An 18,100-nucleotide genomic window follows, 5' to 3' on the forward strand; every position below is an offset into this window, starting at 1 on the left:
CTGTGCCTAGAGGAGCCATCCCACATTGAAGGTCAGGAAGGGCAGCAGGAGGAGATACCCCTCATCCAAGGTAAGGAACAGCGACTGTGCTTTGCTGGAGCAGCAGTGAAGAGATACCCCACGCCCAAGGTAAGAGAAACCCAAGTAAGATGGTAGGTGTTGCAAGAAGGCATCAGAGGGCCGACACACTGAAACTGTACTCACAGAAAACTAGTCAGTCTAATCACACTAGGACCACAGCCTTGTCTAACTCAATGAAACTAAGCCACGCCTGTGGGGCAACCCAAGACGGGTGGGTCATGGTGGAGAGGTCTGACAGAATGTGGTCCACTGGAGAAGGGAATGGCAAACCACTTCAGTATTCTTGCCTTGAGAACCCCATGAACAGTAGGAAAAGTAGGATACTGAAAGAGGTACTCCCCAGTTAGTAGGTGCCCAATATGCTACTGGAGGTCAGTGGAGAAATATCTCCAGAAAGAGTGAAGGGATGGAGCCAAAGCAAAGACAGTACCCAGCTGTGGATGTGACTGGTGATAGAAGCAAGGTCCGATGCTGTAAAGAGCAATATTGCATAGGAACCTGGAATGTCAGGTCCATGAATCAAGGCAAACTGGAAGTGGTCAAACAGGAGATGGCAAGAGTGAACGTCGACATTCTAGGAATCAGAGAACTAAAATGGACTGGAATGGGTGAATTTAACTCAGATGACCATTATATCTACTACTGTGGGCAGGAATCCCTCAGAAGAAATGGAGTAGCCGTCATGGTCAACAAAAGAGTCCAAAATGCAGTACTTGGATGCAATCTCAAAAACGACAGAATGATCTCTGTTCGTTTCCAAGGCAAACCATTCAATATCACAGTAATCCAAGTCTATGCCCCAACCAGTAATGCTGAAGAAGCTGAAGTTGAACAGTTCTATGAAGACCTACAAGACCTTGTAGAACTAACACCCAGAAAAGATGTCCTTTTCATTTTGGGGGACTGGAACGCAAAAGTAGGAAGTCAAGGAACACCTGGGGTAACAGGCAAATTTGACCTTGGAATGTGGAATGAAGCAGGGCAAAGACTAATAGAGTTTTGCCAAGAAAATGTACTGGTCATAGCAAACACCCTCTTCCAACAACACAAGAGAAGACTCTACACATGGACATCACCAAAATCAGATTGATTATATTCTTTGCAGCCAAAGATGGAGAAGCTCTATACAGTCAACAAAAACAAGACCGGGAGCTGACTGTGGCTCAGATCATGAACTCCTTATTGCCAAATTCAGACTGAAATTGAAGAAAGCAGGGAAAACCGCTAGACCATTCAGGTATGACCTAAATCAAATCCCTTATGATTGTACAGTGGAAGTGAGAAATAGATTTAAGGGCCTAGATCTGATAGAGAGAGTGCCTGATGAACTATGGAATGAGGTTCGTGACATTGTACAGGAGACAGGGATCAAGACCATCCTCATGGAAAAGAAATGCAAAAAAGCAAAATGGCTGTCTGAGGAAGCGTTACAAATAGCAGTATGGCTACAGCCAAATAAATAATTAAACATTAAAAAAAAAAAAAAAACAATGTGTTGGAATTCAACTCCTTAAAATAAAGCACTAAAAGAAAAAAATAATGACTAGGGTAGATTGTTTCCAGTCAGATAGCCTGAAGCTCATGAGCTGACTTAGTCTGTTAGAAATTCTGTAATTTGGGGCAGACATTCTTAAATTCCTTCAGTTCTTTCATTTTTAAAATGGGAAAATGAATATTTTCTCAATTGTTGATTGTGATTTGTTTATTTATTAGTGAATGTATTCATTAAATATTTATTGAATATCTTTTCCATGCCAAGTATTGTAACAGGGACTGGGGATTCACGAGCTAGCCAACTGTATTAGTCAGAGTTCTCTAGAGAAATAGAACTGGTAGGAGAGATAGACAAATATAGAATAAATCATAGATATATATTATAAGGAATTGGCTCATGTATTAATAGTTATGGAGGTTGAAATATGCCAACTGCAAGCTGGAGACCCAGGAAAGCTGTGGTATAATTCAACCCAAGTTCAAAGACCTGAAAATAAGAAGTTATGAGGCAGAGAAAGATCATGTCCCCCCTCAGGCATGAAAGGTCAAATTCTTCCTTTTTCTGCCTTTTTGGGCCCTCAAGGGATTGGATGATGCCCACTACATTGAGGGGGGGCAAGTTACTTTATTGGATCCATGGATTCAAATGTTAATTTCATCTGGAAACACCCTCATAGACACATGTAGAAATAATATTTGCCAAATATATGAGCACCCCTTGAGTTAGCCAAGGTGACATGTAAAGTGAACCATCACACCAAACCACCTGGAGTTGAGTTGTTTAATCACAAGAAGTCCCTGATCGACCTTTTGCCCTCATACCATCCCAAGGCATCAGTTTCTGGTCCTATTTTTTGGTATTACATAGCAAGAGAGATTCACCAGCAAGGCTGGTCTGTGGCAGACTAGGACAGATGTTTTCTGAACCTCCAAGCAGAAAGGAGTGTAACTCACAGCCTGGATGGGTAATGTAATATGTGCCAAGATGAAGACAAGCTATTTATCAAGGCTTCTCCTACAAACATTTTAAAAATGCTATTCTGACTTCTACACTTTGTACTGTTTATTTGTTTTAATCTTGTAGTATTCAATCTTTGTTCTTTCATTTGAGAAATTTATTTTTAAAATGGACATATTAAAGAGTTTCCTTTGCAGATGAATGTATTACTAAGGGGAAAGGGGAAGAAGTGGAAATGGCAGGTTCGCTTGTGTCCTGTGTTATTACTGGTCCCAAGATGGAGAAGATGCTGGGTCTCCTCACCTCTTCTTTCCCTCCTGATGCCCTTCTAGACTTAAAGGGAGCCCTTTTAAAAGAGATCACCCTTGAGGAAAGCACTAAATTAACCATACAGTCAATATAAGGCCTTGGTAGCTAGACAGAGGGCTTATCAATCATCATGCTTTTGCTTGTGGTTCACTGACTCCTTGCTTACCTTTCTAAGAGGTTGGTCCAATAAACTCGTCTATACTCATGGCATGTCCCGTTCAGAGCTTCTGGCTCACAGATCCAGGGTAACTTGTAATGCTTGCAGATGGAGTGGGTACAAGAATGAAAAACAAAAACAGACCTACATCTTCATCTGTGTGATTACTCAGATGGAGAGCAAGAGGACTAAAATAGATGACTGTAAACGGGAATTCAGTGAGAATGGAAAAGCTAACGTCTTGTTGGCCTTTTGTTGTGTATTGCTCCCAAATAGGGTTTCTCAAACTCCATACAATTGACATTTGGGGCATAATTCTTGGTGTGTGGGTGTTGTCCTGTAGATTGTACAATGTTTAGCATAATCCCTGTTCTCTGCCCACTCAACACCAGTTGCAGCTGTTTCCAGGCATTGTCAAACGTTCCCAGGGGACAGGGACAAAATCCTCCACTTTCTATTAGGAGTTACAAGCAGATGTAATACAGAAGCTGGCTCAATTTGAGCTCTTTTCTTAACATTAATACCTTTTAAAAGCATTTTGGCTGTGCTGGGTCTTCACTACGGTGGATGGGGCTTTTCTCTAGATGCAGTGCATGGGCTTCTTGTGGTGCACGGGCCTCTCTAGTTGTAGGACACAGGCTTTTCTTGTGGAACACTGGCTTTAGAGCACACAGGTTCAGTCATTGCAGTGTACAGGCTTTGCTGCCCCAGGGCATGTTGGATCTTAGTTCCCCAAGCAGGAATCAAACCAGTGTCCCCTGCATTGGAAGGTGGATTCTTAACTACTGGACCACCAAGGGAATCCTAAATATTAATACCTTTCAGAGAGAATTAAAAACTGTGAATATAAAAGGATATAGCAGTTAAAAATTTAGTATGTAGAGATCTACTTATAGATCCTTATAGTAGCTGTATAGTATTCTTTATAGTAGCTGTATAGTATTCCATTGTTGCATCTCGTTATGTCTTACCTGTCTTACTCAGGCTGTTGCAATGAATCCCCATAGATTGGTAGCTTGAACATTTATTTCTCACAGTTCTAGAGGCTAGAAAGCCCTAGAACAGAGTGGCAGACTGAGGTCAGTTTCTTGGGGAAGGCCATTTTCCTGGCTTGCAGGGTATGCTGTCACTTCCTTGTATCCTTATGTGACAGAAAGCAGAGATAGAAGGAAGCAAGCTTTCATTTGTTTCTTTTTATAAGGGCACTAGTCCTGAAGATGAGGCCCTGTTTATTTAACTTATATGCAGAGTACATCACGTGAAATGCTGGGCTGGATGAAGCATAAGCTGAAATCAAGATTGCTGGGAGAAATATCAGTAACCTCAGATATGCAGATGACACCACCTTATGGCAGAAGGAACTAAAGACCCTCTTGATAAAGGTGAAAGAGGAGAGTGAAAAAACTGGCTTAAAACTCAACATTAAAAAATCGAAGATCATGGCATCCAGTCCCATCACTTGATGGCAAATAGATGGAGAAACGATGGAAACAGTGATGGACTTTATTTTCTTTATTTTCCAAAATCATTGCAGGTGGGGACTACAGCAATGAAATTGAAAGATGCTTGCTCTTTGGAAGAAAAGCCACAACAAACCTAGACAGCATATTAAAAAGCAAAGACATCACTTTGCTAAAGGTCCATCTAGTCAAAGCTATGGTTTTTCCAGTAGTCATATATTGGTGTGAGAGTTGGACTATGAAGAAAGCTGAGTGTTGAAGGATTGATGCTTTTGAACCATGGTGTTGGAGAAGACTCTTGAGTGTCCCTTGGACAGCAAGGAGAGCAAACCTGTCTATCCTAAAGGAAATCAGCCCTGAATATTCATTGGAAGGACTGATGCTGAAGCTGAAGCTCCAGTACTTTGGCCACCTGATGTGAAGAGCTGACTCATTGGAAAAGACTCTGATGCTGGGAAAGATTGAAGACATGAGGAGAAGGGGATGAAAGAGAATGAGATGGTTGGATGGCACCATTGACTCAATGAACATGAGTTTGAGCAAGCTCCGGGAGATGGTGAAGGACATGGAAGCCTGGTGTGCTGCAGTGCATGGGGTTGCAAAGAGTTGGACACGACTGAACGACTAAACAACAACAACAACAACTCATTTGCTACTTCAGAATATGTCAGTGTACGTCCTTGCATATATCCCTGTATACAAGCTCGTGATAAAATTTCTGGTATTGCTTTATTATAGATTTTGAGAATTTACATTGCTCTTTAAAGAAACTGTACCCTTAGTACTTTAAAGAATATTTTGAGAAAATACCTACATGTTTTTACCAACATTCTGTACTATAAAGTTTTGATTTTTGCCCATTGAGAGGTGAAAATATTCTTTTTATTTGCATACTTGCTTTTAATAAAGTTGAACAGGTTTTCAAATCTTTTCTAGACTTTTGTGTTTCCTATGAAGAAGCCTGCTCATGATCTTTATCCATTTTCTATTGGGTTGTTAGTTTTCTTTCTTATTGAATTATACAAGCTCTTTGTATATTAAGGAGATCATACTACTTGTATGTCATATATGTTGTAGGTTGGTTTGTTTTTTTTTTTTTTGCTGTTTGTCATTTGACATGATATTCTCTAGATAAGTCTTTTTAATGGTCTGTTTTTTAGAGGTTTAAAAATCAGGATGGTTCTTGGAGCTTACTCTAATTGTGTGGATGATGATGCTGGAAGTTGGATTTCAGAAGAAGCTTCTGCTTGTTTACAAGGGATGGTGTAATACTTCTTGAGGACCTGGTTTTTGCCACTGTGAGTCATTCACATTACTGGAAAAACTGAATGACCACTGGACATCATTGGCACATTTCCCATAATTCTCCAAGGAATTGAGGGCATTCAAGAGAGAATGTTTCTCATTCCCTCTGTAACCAGTCATTACCCTGATTGACTTCAAGCTTTTGTCTCTGTGAAAAATTGAGGAAAACCTCAAAGCAAGAAAGGTTGCCTAAGTTATTTTGAGTTTATGAAAAATAGTGTTCATCACTGGAAACAGGCATGTTGGAAGGAAGATCCAGGAGACTTACTGGAGAGCTCAGTACCTTCAGCCATCATGATTTGGTTTGCAAGCCACATAGTGAAGTGCTTAAGAGTATCTGAGCCCAGGAAGACAGGACTTCCATTCAGCAGACAGAAATACTGATAGAAGAACTTGGCTTCAGCCTGTACCAGTGGAGAAAAAGTTTATACGTAGTCACCGAGCTGAGGGTTGCATGGTTTTATTCTGATCCAAATTTGATAAGACAAGGCATGAAAACAAGCCCCTTACTATGGATTTTAAGGATATACTGTTCATTTGCTGACAGATTCACCATTAGGAATAACATCAGAGATACAGGGAAGGGAAGACCACATTTCTTCCAAGGCCACCACCAAAATAGAAAGTCCTAGCAGAGTGCATCTATGCCATCAGGGGTCCTAGCCGATTGACCAAAAGACCATGTTTGTTTAAGGGGAAAGGTAGTAGTGTGTTTACTGGTCTAAAAGGGACATTTGCCTCTCGTTGCTTATGATTCCTGGCTGTCTGTTTGTACTAAGAAATAGAATGCAGTGTTGTACAGTTGTTGGCTTTTGTGGCTAAACCAGAGATGAAAAATTCTACATTAGTTCAGGTAGAGTGACCAGCTGACCCTGTTTGCCAGGACTGTCCTCGCCTTAGTACCTCCAGTGTCCTCAGACACCCCTCAATGCCAGGCAAGCTAGGAAAACTGGTCATGCTATACCTTGGTCTTATCCAGCTTAGTACTTCTCTGTGCTGTGCTAAGTTACTTCAGTCATGTCTGACTCTTTGTGACCCCATGAACTGTAGCCGGCTAGGCTCCTCTGTCCATGGGATTCCCCAGGCAAGAATACTGGAGTGGGTTGCCATGCCCTCCTCCAGGGGGATCTTCCTGACCCAGGGATCAAATCCAGGTCTCTTACATCTCCTGCACTGGCAGGTGGGTTCTTACCACTAGCACCACCTGGAAAGCACAGTATTATTTCTCTAGTTCTCTTATTCTACAGAGACATTTAAAAAGACAAAATGTGTTTACATTTCAGAGGAAACTATAGTCATAGTTCTTGACATGAGAGATACTGGAATTAGATATGCCAGACCATACTCTTAGGAAGAGAGACACTCTTCATGGTCACTTCTAATTCTGTAATTCCCTGATTCTTTAACACAGCTTTCATCTTCTTGGGAAAGTTAGGTGAGTCATAATGAAAATAATCTTCCTTGGCATTTACTGGTGCTATTACCAGTCACCATGGTAAATTCTTTCACTTTAGTCTCATGACAGCCTTAGATATAAAAAGCTACTATAGGTATAAGTATTAAAAGCCTAAAGAGGTTATGTCGTGTCTAAAGTTATGCAGGTAGAAATGGTGATGACAGGATTTGAATTCAGGTCTGTGTGTCTCACACTCTGTCTGCCTTCCATTATCCACCAATAGTTCAAGCAATCATTTCTGCTCTCTCTGAGATGTGCAGTTATCAGTACTGTCTATAATATGATCCCTGGAAACCAGAGAAATAGTAACGCTAACAACATGGATTTGCGTAACTTATTTTACATTTCAACACACTTTTACTTCTGTTTTCTAGCGTCATCATCCTGAGCATGCTGGGCAGTTGTCCCTGTTGATCTTACTTCTGTGTGGATGAGGATGGTCCAGAGCTGATGGACACACAAGGAATTGGTAGCAAAACTGGACTCACAGCTACAACTCATGATCCGAAATCCTTCTGAGCACCAAGTCCATTCTGCAGAGATGAAGGAACTCTGTGACTTGCCTGGTCGCTATCAAAGGCTTTCCAGAGCGCTGCGGAAATCAGTTCAGCTACATTTCCCTCACTTCTTGTCTCCTCCACTAGATTATAAGATCTGAGAAGGCCGGTTCAAGTGTCTTAACCTATTTGTTTATCTCCAGAATCTGACAGATAGATTCTCAAATAACACTTGATGGATAAAAGAACATCCTTCTCTTAATTCAGACGGTGGTTCCCATCCCCAACTCCCCTGCCATGTGTAGTTGGCACCATATATTTTTCCCCACTATTTCCTCTGCCTGGAATTCATGTTTTCTTCCCTCGTTTCTATATGATCTTAAAAGTATGGCTCAAATTCCACCTCCTCCAGGGAGCCATCCTAGGCTTCTCAGCTGCACGTGTTCTCTCCTTTATACCCAACATCTGCCTCTAGCACCCCCTGTTTTGTTGTGCTTATATCTGTCTCTCTTTTCTTAGGGTGATTTATAACTTGTATGAGCAAAAGGAAGTAGTGAGGACTGTGGCTAGCTATGGGATAGCTGCTCCGCCTAAAAGTGCACAACTGCTCAATTTTAGTCCATTAGATTTTCCTTTTTTTTTTTTTTTTCAAATGAAAACTGAATTTGAGTATTAAATCTTGGTGATTCTTTCAAACTTCTAATGATACGTGCATGCTAGGTTGTGAGTCATGTCCAAATGTTTTGTGACCCCACAGACTGTAGCCCACCAGGCTTCTCTGTCCAGTGGATTCTCCAGACAAAAATACCAGAGTGGGTTGCCATGGTCTCCAGGGGATCTTCCCATTCCAATAGACCTGCATCTCCTGTGGCCCCTGCACTGCCTGTGTATTCTCTATCACTGAGTCACAGGGAAGCCCCTTTTATTGACACAGTGCAGGCTGAATTTGAGCCCAAGATGGCCAGTGTTCTGATATCAACCATTCAGTGAACACAGTAGATATGTTATTGTCTGTGAAATCATATTTTAGTTATTATTTTATGTGCTTTAATGGCTCCAAGTCACTTTCATGATTTTCTATGAGTCCTGTGAAAACCAAGTGGGACCCTGGTATTCCTCTTTTACAGAGAAGGAAACTGAAGCTCAGGATGGTTAAGCAATTTACTTAAGGACACACAGCAAGAAAGTGGCAGAACCTGGAAATATTCTCTAGTCTTGACACCCCCAGCCCTTTCTGTCTGTGCTGCTGCCTTATCCCTCTCCTCTTGGACATATAAGAGTAAACACCTGTTTCTTAATTGTCATCCTCAGAGCAGCGTCTTATATACAAGAATTGCCCAATGCATGTTTGTTTGTATGAAAGGAAGAAAGATATATAGCCTAGTGGCTCAGTGGTAGAGAATCAGCCTGCTAATGCAGAAGACATGGGTTTGATCCCTGAGTCAGAATTATCCCCTGGAGGAGGAAATGGCAACTTACTCCAGTATTCTTGCCTGGGAAATCCCATGGACAGAGGAGCCTCATGGGCTATTCTTGAGGTCCATGGGGTCACAAAGAAGAGTTGCACATGATTTAGTGACTAAACAACAACAATAATACTTAGAGGTAGAAAAATAGCCAAGATGGATTATATTTCCTTTTTTATTTCAATGGACCAATTGCATTATAATTTTCATGACTGCTTTCTGTGATGTAGTGATTCACAATCAGAAACTCAAACTACTCCATTTCTTGGTGAAAATTCTTTAAACCCTCATTGTTTCCATGGAAGTATTCTATATTCCAAAGTGTTTCCATAAATAGGTATCAATTAGCTGTGCCAAGCCTCATAAAACATTGGAACACATCTATGTGGGTATGTGTGTGTGTATCCTTGTTCAAGAGAAGGAGAAGTCTGGATTCCAGTGTGTGTTTAGTGTTATGGAATTAGGGAATCAAAAGAGATGAATAAGTTCTCTATATTCTAGAAATTCACACTTCATCAAAGTTTCTAATAGGTAAACAGGGAGAAAATAGCACCATTTTGAAGAAAGACTGGGAGGGAAGTAGATCTTAATGAATCCAGAAGAATCTATTTGATTTCAACTCAGCCCAGATACAACAGCCTCTGTCTTCAAAAGATTTACTACCTCGTTGGGAGACTAAATTTTATACACATTCCAATGGATACACACACTCATATTCAAACTCTCCAATTTTTATACTCAGCCAGAAGTATCTTTACTTACTTTCATCTCTAAGTAATTTAGAGCTAAATCATTAATTTTTTTCCTGTATTATTTTTTAGACACAACTGAATATTTTCAAACTATGTAATTTTGGACACCTAAATAGTTTTTCTTTTCAGCCAGCCATTCTCTAACCTTGTTGTTCAGTTGCTCAGTCATGTCTGACTCTTCACAACACCATGGACTGCAGCATGACAGGCTTCCCTGTCCTTCACTATCTTCCGGAGTTGCTCAAACTCATGTCCATTGAGTCAGTGGTGCCATCCAACCATCTCACCCTCTGTCACCCCCTTCTCCTCCTGCCCTCCGTTTTTCCCAGCATCAGAGACTTTTCCAATGAGTTTGCTCTTCATATCAGGTGGCCAAAATATTGGAGCTTCAGCATTAGTCCAGAATATTCAGGGTTGATTTCCTTTCAGATTGACTGGTTTGATCTCCTTGTTGTCCAGGGGACTCTCAAGAGTCTTCTCCAGCAGCATAGTTCAAAAGCATCAATTCTTTAGCACTCAGCCTTCTTTATGGTCCAATTCTCACATCCGTCCATGACTACTGGAAAAACCATAGCTTTGGCTATATGGACATTTGTCAGCAAAGTGATGTCTCTGCTTTTTAAATGCTGTCTAGGTTGGTCATGGCTTTTCTTCCAAGGAGCAAGGCGTCTTTTAATTTCATGGTTGTAGTCACCATCTGCAGTGATTTTGCAGCCCAAGAAAATAAAGTCTGTCATTGTTTCCATTGTTTCTCCATCTATTTGCCATGAAGTGATGGGACCGCATGCCATGATCTTAGTTTTTCGAATGTTGAGTTTTAAGTCAGCTTTCACTTTCTTTAACCTAATTTGTGTTTTTCCTATTTAGCTACTCTGAAAAGAAGGCAAGTTGCCATATTTTCATGTAAGAAAATCTCCTTGGTACTTTGATTTGCATGGCCAGGAGCTGTTGTTTCGAGTCTCAATTGAATTAAAATTAGTCTATTTCCAGGAGATGCTCTTATAGTGTATTGTGAGCCCCCTGCTCCTCAAACACAGTTTCTTTTCCCTCCCTGGGGGCCAGGAGAACTTCATTTTTTATAGTTTGGGGCTCTCTAAAGAAGCTTCAGATGAACTGAACCTCTCTTCGTTTTGTACAGCCCCCATGAGTAAGCTATTGAATCATGAGTCCATGTCATGGTCTACCAAGTTCTGGGCTTCCTGAAAGAGCCCATAGTCTCTACTTTCTTGGGCATCAGCCCATACCTCAGGAAGAGTCCAGCAATGGTCTTTGCAGGCTCTTCCAGTTATAGAAAGGAGTGAGATGTGGATCTGATGGTCCAAATGTGATGCCTTCACTTGGAATCGGAAGAGGAGGGCTTGAGATATGTCACAAGGGCTTGCAGTCTCATAGTTATTCTTCTCTAATAAGAGGTAGCCCTGCTGCCTGAGGGCTTCCCTGATAGCTTGGTTGGTAAAGAATCCACCTGCAATGCAGGAGACCCCAGTTTGATTCCTGGGTTGGGAAGATCCACCGGAAAAGGGATAAGCTATCCACTCCAGTATTCTTGGGTTTCCCTTGTGGCTTAGCTGGTAAAGAATCCACCTGCAATGCGGGAGACCTGGTGTTCGATCCCTGGGTTGGGAAGATCCCTTGGAGAAGGGAAGGTCTATCCACTCCAGCATTCTGGCCTAGAAAATTCCATGGACTGTATAGTCCACAGGGTCACAAAGAGGCACACAACTGAGTGACTTTCACTTTCACTTTCTGCTTCATGACTGTATGCACCCTGCCCAAAGCCTCCTGTGGGGCCAACTCAATGGGATTGTCTCTGTGAGATTTTGAAAAGATTTTTGTTATGATTTTATCCAATGAAGAGTTGAAGGAAAATGTTAAAAAACTGTGGATCCAAGATAACATCGGCCTTTGAGATTTACCTCTCTGCTATAGTTATTTCAAAAGTCACATAAAAACCCACAAAACAGTTTTCAAAATTGTAGACATCAAGAGAGTATTTGAGGTCACAGGCTTTCAGGCCAGGTACTGGCTTTCAGCACAATAGTATTTGACCAGGGAACGAGGGCAAGATAATAGATTTCACATGACATTCGCTAGAGCATTTAGTAATTTATATGTACCGTGCTCAGTCACTTAAGTCATGTCCAACTCTTTGAAACCCTTTGGACTACAGCCCACGAGGCTCCTCTTTCCATGGAATTCTCCAGGCGAGAGTATTAGAGTGGGTTGCCATTCCCTTCTCCAGGGGATCTTCCTGACCCAAGGATCAAACCCTCATCTCCCGCATCTCCTGCCTTGCAGGCCGATTCTTTACCCCTGAGCCACAGGGAAAGTCCCAGGAATTGATGTACTCAGGCAAAATAAAAATAACTTGCTACTTTAAAGTGTTTTGTTACAGCAATGTTTGGTGTGGTAGGTTTTCTTATCACAAGGAACAGGTATATGATTTTGGTAAAATATGGGATACTTTTGGTTTTCATTCCAAGAAGACAAAAAGCAAACAAGGAAAAAAAGCAGGATAATCTTTGTTGTTGTCATTTAGTCACTGAATTGTGTCTGACTCTTTTGCAACCCCACGGACTATAGCCCACCAGGCTCCTCTGTCCATGGGATTTTCCAGGCAAGAACACTGGGTTTTCATTTCCTTCTCCAGGGGATCTTCCCAGCTTAGGGACTGAACCCATGTCTCCTGCATTGGCAGGTGGACTGTTTACCACTGAGCCACCAGGGACGCCCAAAGCAATCTTTACTTCCCAACAAAACCCTAAAAACGATGCCCATCTGAGTAATGATTCTTCTTCAATTGTCTGCTTTCTCATTAACTGATAAGGGGCACAGATGCCCCTTCCCTTTCCTTTTCCAAGTCCCCTTGCTGAGCTTCACCCATCATTATAAGAGGAAAGAGGAAGGGGGTAATGTGCAGAGGGTTCATGCACACCTCTCTACTTCTCAATGGTGTGACTCTGGGCAATTTTATTTTTTGTCTTCTCTGAGACTTTCTCCCTAATTAAATGAGACTAACAATACCTACTGCCCAGATTGTGATGACTGAAAGAATAAAAATTCCTTTTTCTCCTGCCCCACCTGGGGTAGACCCATGACTTCATTTTAGGTTCCTTCCACCTTCCCTTGTCACTGCTTGCATTTCTTGGCATCTTCTTGCCAGAGCCCTTACCTGTCATCTTACATCACAGAGCATCTCTGGGTGACCTCTCTTTGCCAACAAAGAGAGCTTTGCCACAGCTTCCGTGAACATGGTACAGAGGGGACCCTCCCATCTAGAAATTCTTATGTGGGCTTACCTGGAGAAAACTTGACTTGCAAAGTGTCTTGTTATTCTGTACATGAAATCAAGGTGGAAGGTTAAGTTAGTGACCAACCCTTGAAAGGAGGTGCAAGATAATGAGTGAAAATATAAGCTCTAAAGTAGATGCTAGGGTTTGGACTCACCTTGCTTGGGGCTCTGACAAATAATTCTAGTTGGGGTTCTTACCTTTTCCTGTCCCAGGCCTCTGCCTGTGCATTTTCTTCTCTTGGAGAGTCTTCCCCACTCCCGTTTGTATATGTCCTTAAAGTTCTAGTTCAGTGTCTCCTCCTTCATGAAGTCTTCCTTGATTTATTTTTATTTACATGCTTTATTGTTTATCCCATGAATATGGAACAGAACACCTGGCATTTTGTATTATGTTACATGTGTGCTCCAGCCTCCAGAATCATGAGAAACAAATTTCTGTTGTCTATAGTTATTAACAGCATCCCTGTCACTCTCGGGAGTATTAAATACCTTGGTGAGGGTGGTAAGTTATATGTTCACCTGAGACTGGAGGCAGCCCCTTTCACAGAGGTTTTTGTTCATTTTGTTTCATTTTTTCCCCATTATAAAGCATCTCCTGTAATTATTTCATGGTTTTAGTTTCACTTAAGGTAAATCATATTCCTCATGAATGTAAGCATAAAACATTGGATATTTATATGCCGCATTAAGTTTAAAAAAAATCCCACTCTATTCTTGCCTCAATTTCTTCCCCCTTGGCAACCACAAATCTGCTCTCTGTGAGTCTATATTTATTTTGTTGTTGCAGTTGTTCATTTGCTAAGTAGCGTCCAACTCTTTGTGACCCTATGGACTGTAGCCAGGCTTCCCTGTCCTTCACTGTCTCCTGGTGTTTGCTCAGACTCATGTCCACTGAGTCTGTGATGCTATCCAACCATCTTACCCTCTGTTGCCTCCTTCTTCTCTTGCCTTCCATCTTTCCCAGCATTGGAGTCTTATCCAATGAGTTGGCTTTTTGCATCAGGTGGCCACTTTCTGTTTTGTAGATAGATTCATTGTGTCATATTTTAGATTCCATATAGAAGTGATATCAAATGATATTCATCTCTTTCTGACTTACTTCGCTTAGTATGATGCTCTCTACTTGCATGCACACTGCTTTATGTGACATTACTGCATTCTTTTTTATGATTAACAATGTACTCCATTGTACATAGTACCATATCTTCTTTGTCTTTGATATCTAGCTTTATTAGACTAGCAGCTCCTTGAAAACAGTAGATTACTTTATTTTTCATATCACTTTATTCCCAGCCTGTAGCTCAGTGCCTGATATATAGTAGGTACCCAATAAGTAGCTATTAAATGAAACTTCTTTGCTAAAAAGAGCCCCTTATGGCTATTTAAATGTAAATTAGTTAAAATGAAATAAAATTTAAACTTTTATTCAAAACACTAGTGACATTTCATGTTCTGCACAGCTACATGTGGCTATTCCATAGTACACAGTGCAATTATAGAAGTTTCATATTCACAGAAAGCTATATTGATCAGTTCTGCCTTGAATGTTTGCAGAAGCAAGAAATACAATGTATCTGTATCCTGTTCATATCCAAAAGGACAATGGTTAGAGTTTTCTTAAAAAAGAATCTCAGGAGATGCTCTCCAGCTTGACCTGAGGATCCCTGGAGAAACTGTTATGTGAACAAAAGAAATCTGAACAAGAATCAGCAAAGAATTCTAGACGGATTTTTCACTCACTTGTTTTCATTCAACAGATAGTTGTTATGTATTACACTGGCTACATGTAAGGGGAAAATCTGTATTCATTAAAAATTTTTATTGAACTATATAGTTGATTTACAATGTTGTAATAATAGTTTCAGGTATATTGCAAAGTATGTATGGATATATACTGTATGTATGCATGTACATATATTGCAAAGTATGTATACACACCCACACACACACACACACACACACTCTCTCTCTCTTTTTAATGTTCTTTCCCATTATGGTTTATCACAGGATATTGAATACATAAAGATTTAGAGTAGCGATGCAGGCCTATGATACAAAATACAGACTGTGAAGTCAGGAAGACCTGTGTTCAAATGTTGACTCTGCTGCTCATTCATGTGTATGGCACTGGGCAAGATTCTGAGCATCTCTGAGCATTAATTTCTCCCTGGGACAAATGGAGATTGAAGTAGTACTTAACTGATAGGGTTATTATGAGGATTAAATAAGATAAATGTGAGATGCTTTTATTAGTAGTAACTTTATTATGACTTCTTAATATTTATTCTTATTTGGGATTGGTATTAGCATTCTGCATTTTATTTGTCTATTCTTCCTAAATGCTGATAAAAATATACAAAAATTTTCTCTTTCAAAATAAATCAGGTTGCCAAGTTCTTGTAGTCCCATTAAATTCCAGCTGATAACGTATGAAAACAGACTTGCTGAAGACTCTAAGGTTTTTTGTTTTGTTTTGTTTTGTTTTGTGTTTTTTTTTGCCACCAATCTTCTTGCAATGAAACAGAGCTATTGAGAGTTTTCAGAAGGGTGAAAGAGCTTTGCTTGGCTGATAGCTTCTAACCAATGGGGGATCTAATTACATACCTGCTTCAGAATCCCAGGAGGCTCAAGGTAGATTCAAGGAGTTAATTTTTCATGAAGACTCTGAGCAAGATGGTAAGCTGCTATTAGGGCTGCCTTTAAAACTATAATACATTGAAATCAGGCTTCTCATTCAGCCTTTGAACTTTTACTGTGAATCATGTGAGGGGCCGTCTGCTAGGAATTATAGATTCCAAAATAAGGAAGACATGAGCCCTGTCTTTAAGGAGGTCACAGTCTAATCAGGATGGAGAGTGATCCTAGAAGTTTCACTGGAGGCTGTACCACCAGGTCAGTGCTGGATAAGCAGAAGGAAGTAGTGGAGAAGAGGGAGAGTGTTGCAAAAGCAAGAGTGCCAGGCATGTATGTGTGGAGGAGAACGTGAGAGAGAGGGCGATGGTGGGCAGGCCAGAGATGGGAGATGGAGCTACATACATACGAAAGGGCCAGATTATGGAAGACTTTTTATTTTTATTTATTTATTTTTTATTTTTCATCTTTTAATTTTTTTAATATATATCAAACCTGTGACAATGGGTGCAAAAAATTTATAAATGCGGTATCTTACAATTTATTTATTTATTTATTTATTTATTTATTTTTCAGGTATGACCTAAATCAAATCCCTTATGATTTTTTTTTTTAACTTTACAATATTGTATTGGTTTTGCCATACATCAACATGAATCCGCCATGGGTGTACACATGTTCCCAATCCTGAACCCCCCTCCCTCCTCCCTCCTTGTACCATCCCTCTGGGTCATCCCAGTGCACCAGCCCCAAGTGTCCTGTATCATGCATTGAACCTGGACTGGCGATTAGTTTCTTATATGATATTATACATGTTTCAATGCCATTCTCCCAAATCATCCCACCCTCTCCCTCTCCCACAGAGTCCAAAAGACTGTTCTATACATCTGTGTCTCTTTTGCTATCTCGCATACAGGGTTATTGTTACCATCTTTCTAAATTTATGGAAGACTTTTAAAACCAAGCAAAGGAGTTTGGACTGAGAGCCATGGAGAGCCAGTGATGGATTTTTGCAGTGGGTGACACAATCAGACAAAATCTCATTTCAGAAAGATCACTCTTACTTGCATAGAATCTATTGGAAGAGGAGAAGAACGGAGTCAGAGAGCACTGATGGGAGGCTGATACAGTGACCCTGGTTAAGACATGATACAGGCTTGAGCTAAGGTGACAGTGCGTGCATGCTAAGTCGCTTCAGTCGTGCCCGACTCTTTGAGACCCTGTGGATTGTAGACCCCCAGGCTCCTCTGTCTATGGGATTCTCCCGGCAAGAATACTGGAGTGAGTTGTCATTTCCTTTTCCAAGGTGACAGTAGGAAAAAGATATATAATTAAGAGATATTTACAGTCAGGGCGAGTAAGTTTTATTAAGCAATTGTGCTTCCCAAGTGTGCTAGTGGTACAGAATCCTCCTGCCAATGCAGGAGACAGGAGATGAGCGTTCGATCCCTGGGTTGGGAAGATCCCCTGGAGCAGGACATGGCAACCCACTCCCATATTCTTGCCTGGAGAATCCCATGCACAGAGGAACTTGGTGGGGGTACAGTCCATAGCGTCACAAAGAGACAGACGTGGCCAAAGTGACTTACCATGCATGGATAACTTGAGTGAGGGAGCTGGGAATCAATCATTACTTCCAGTTTTCTGGCCTGGGCAAAATGTGTGGATAGCATGCCATCTGTTAGAAGTTCAGGAAGAGGAGGCAGGAAGAGGAAGAGTTAAGCTTTAGACTTGGGAAGCTTGTAGGACAACCAGGTAGGGATGTGTACCCAGCAGATAGTAAGTAATACATGTTGGGAGATCAGAATAAGGAGCAGGACTGCCACGAGCATCATGGAGGCTCAAACCTGAGAATACTGTTGTTGTTCAGTTACTAAGTCATGCCTGATTCTTAGTGACCCCATTGACTGCAGCACAACAGGCTTCCCTGTCCTTCATTATCTCCTTGAGTTTGCTCAAACTCATGTCCATTGAGTCAGTGATGCCATCCAACCATCTCATTCACTGTTGCCCCCTTCTCCTCCTGCCCTCAGTCTTTCCCAGCATCAGGATGTTTTCCAACACCCTGGATTGAATGGGAATATTGGACCAAATTTATTTCTTGAAATGAAATTTGAAACAAGGGAATAAATAAATAAAGGAAAGAAGTTATCCTTGTGACAAGCAGACGGAAGAGAGAACCAGCCATGGGATGGGCCTTGTTTTCTTTTCCTGTGACCATATATGTATTTCACCTAGTGAG

Source organism: Ovis aries, chromosome 2 (assembly GCF_016772045.2).
Source record: "Ovis aries strain OAR_USU_Benz2616 breed Rambouillet chromosome 2, ARS-UI_Ramb_v3.0, whole genome shotgun sequence".
Lineage (NCBI taxonomy): Eukaryota > Metazoa > Chordata > Mammalia > Artiodactyla > Bovidae > Ovis > Ovis aries.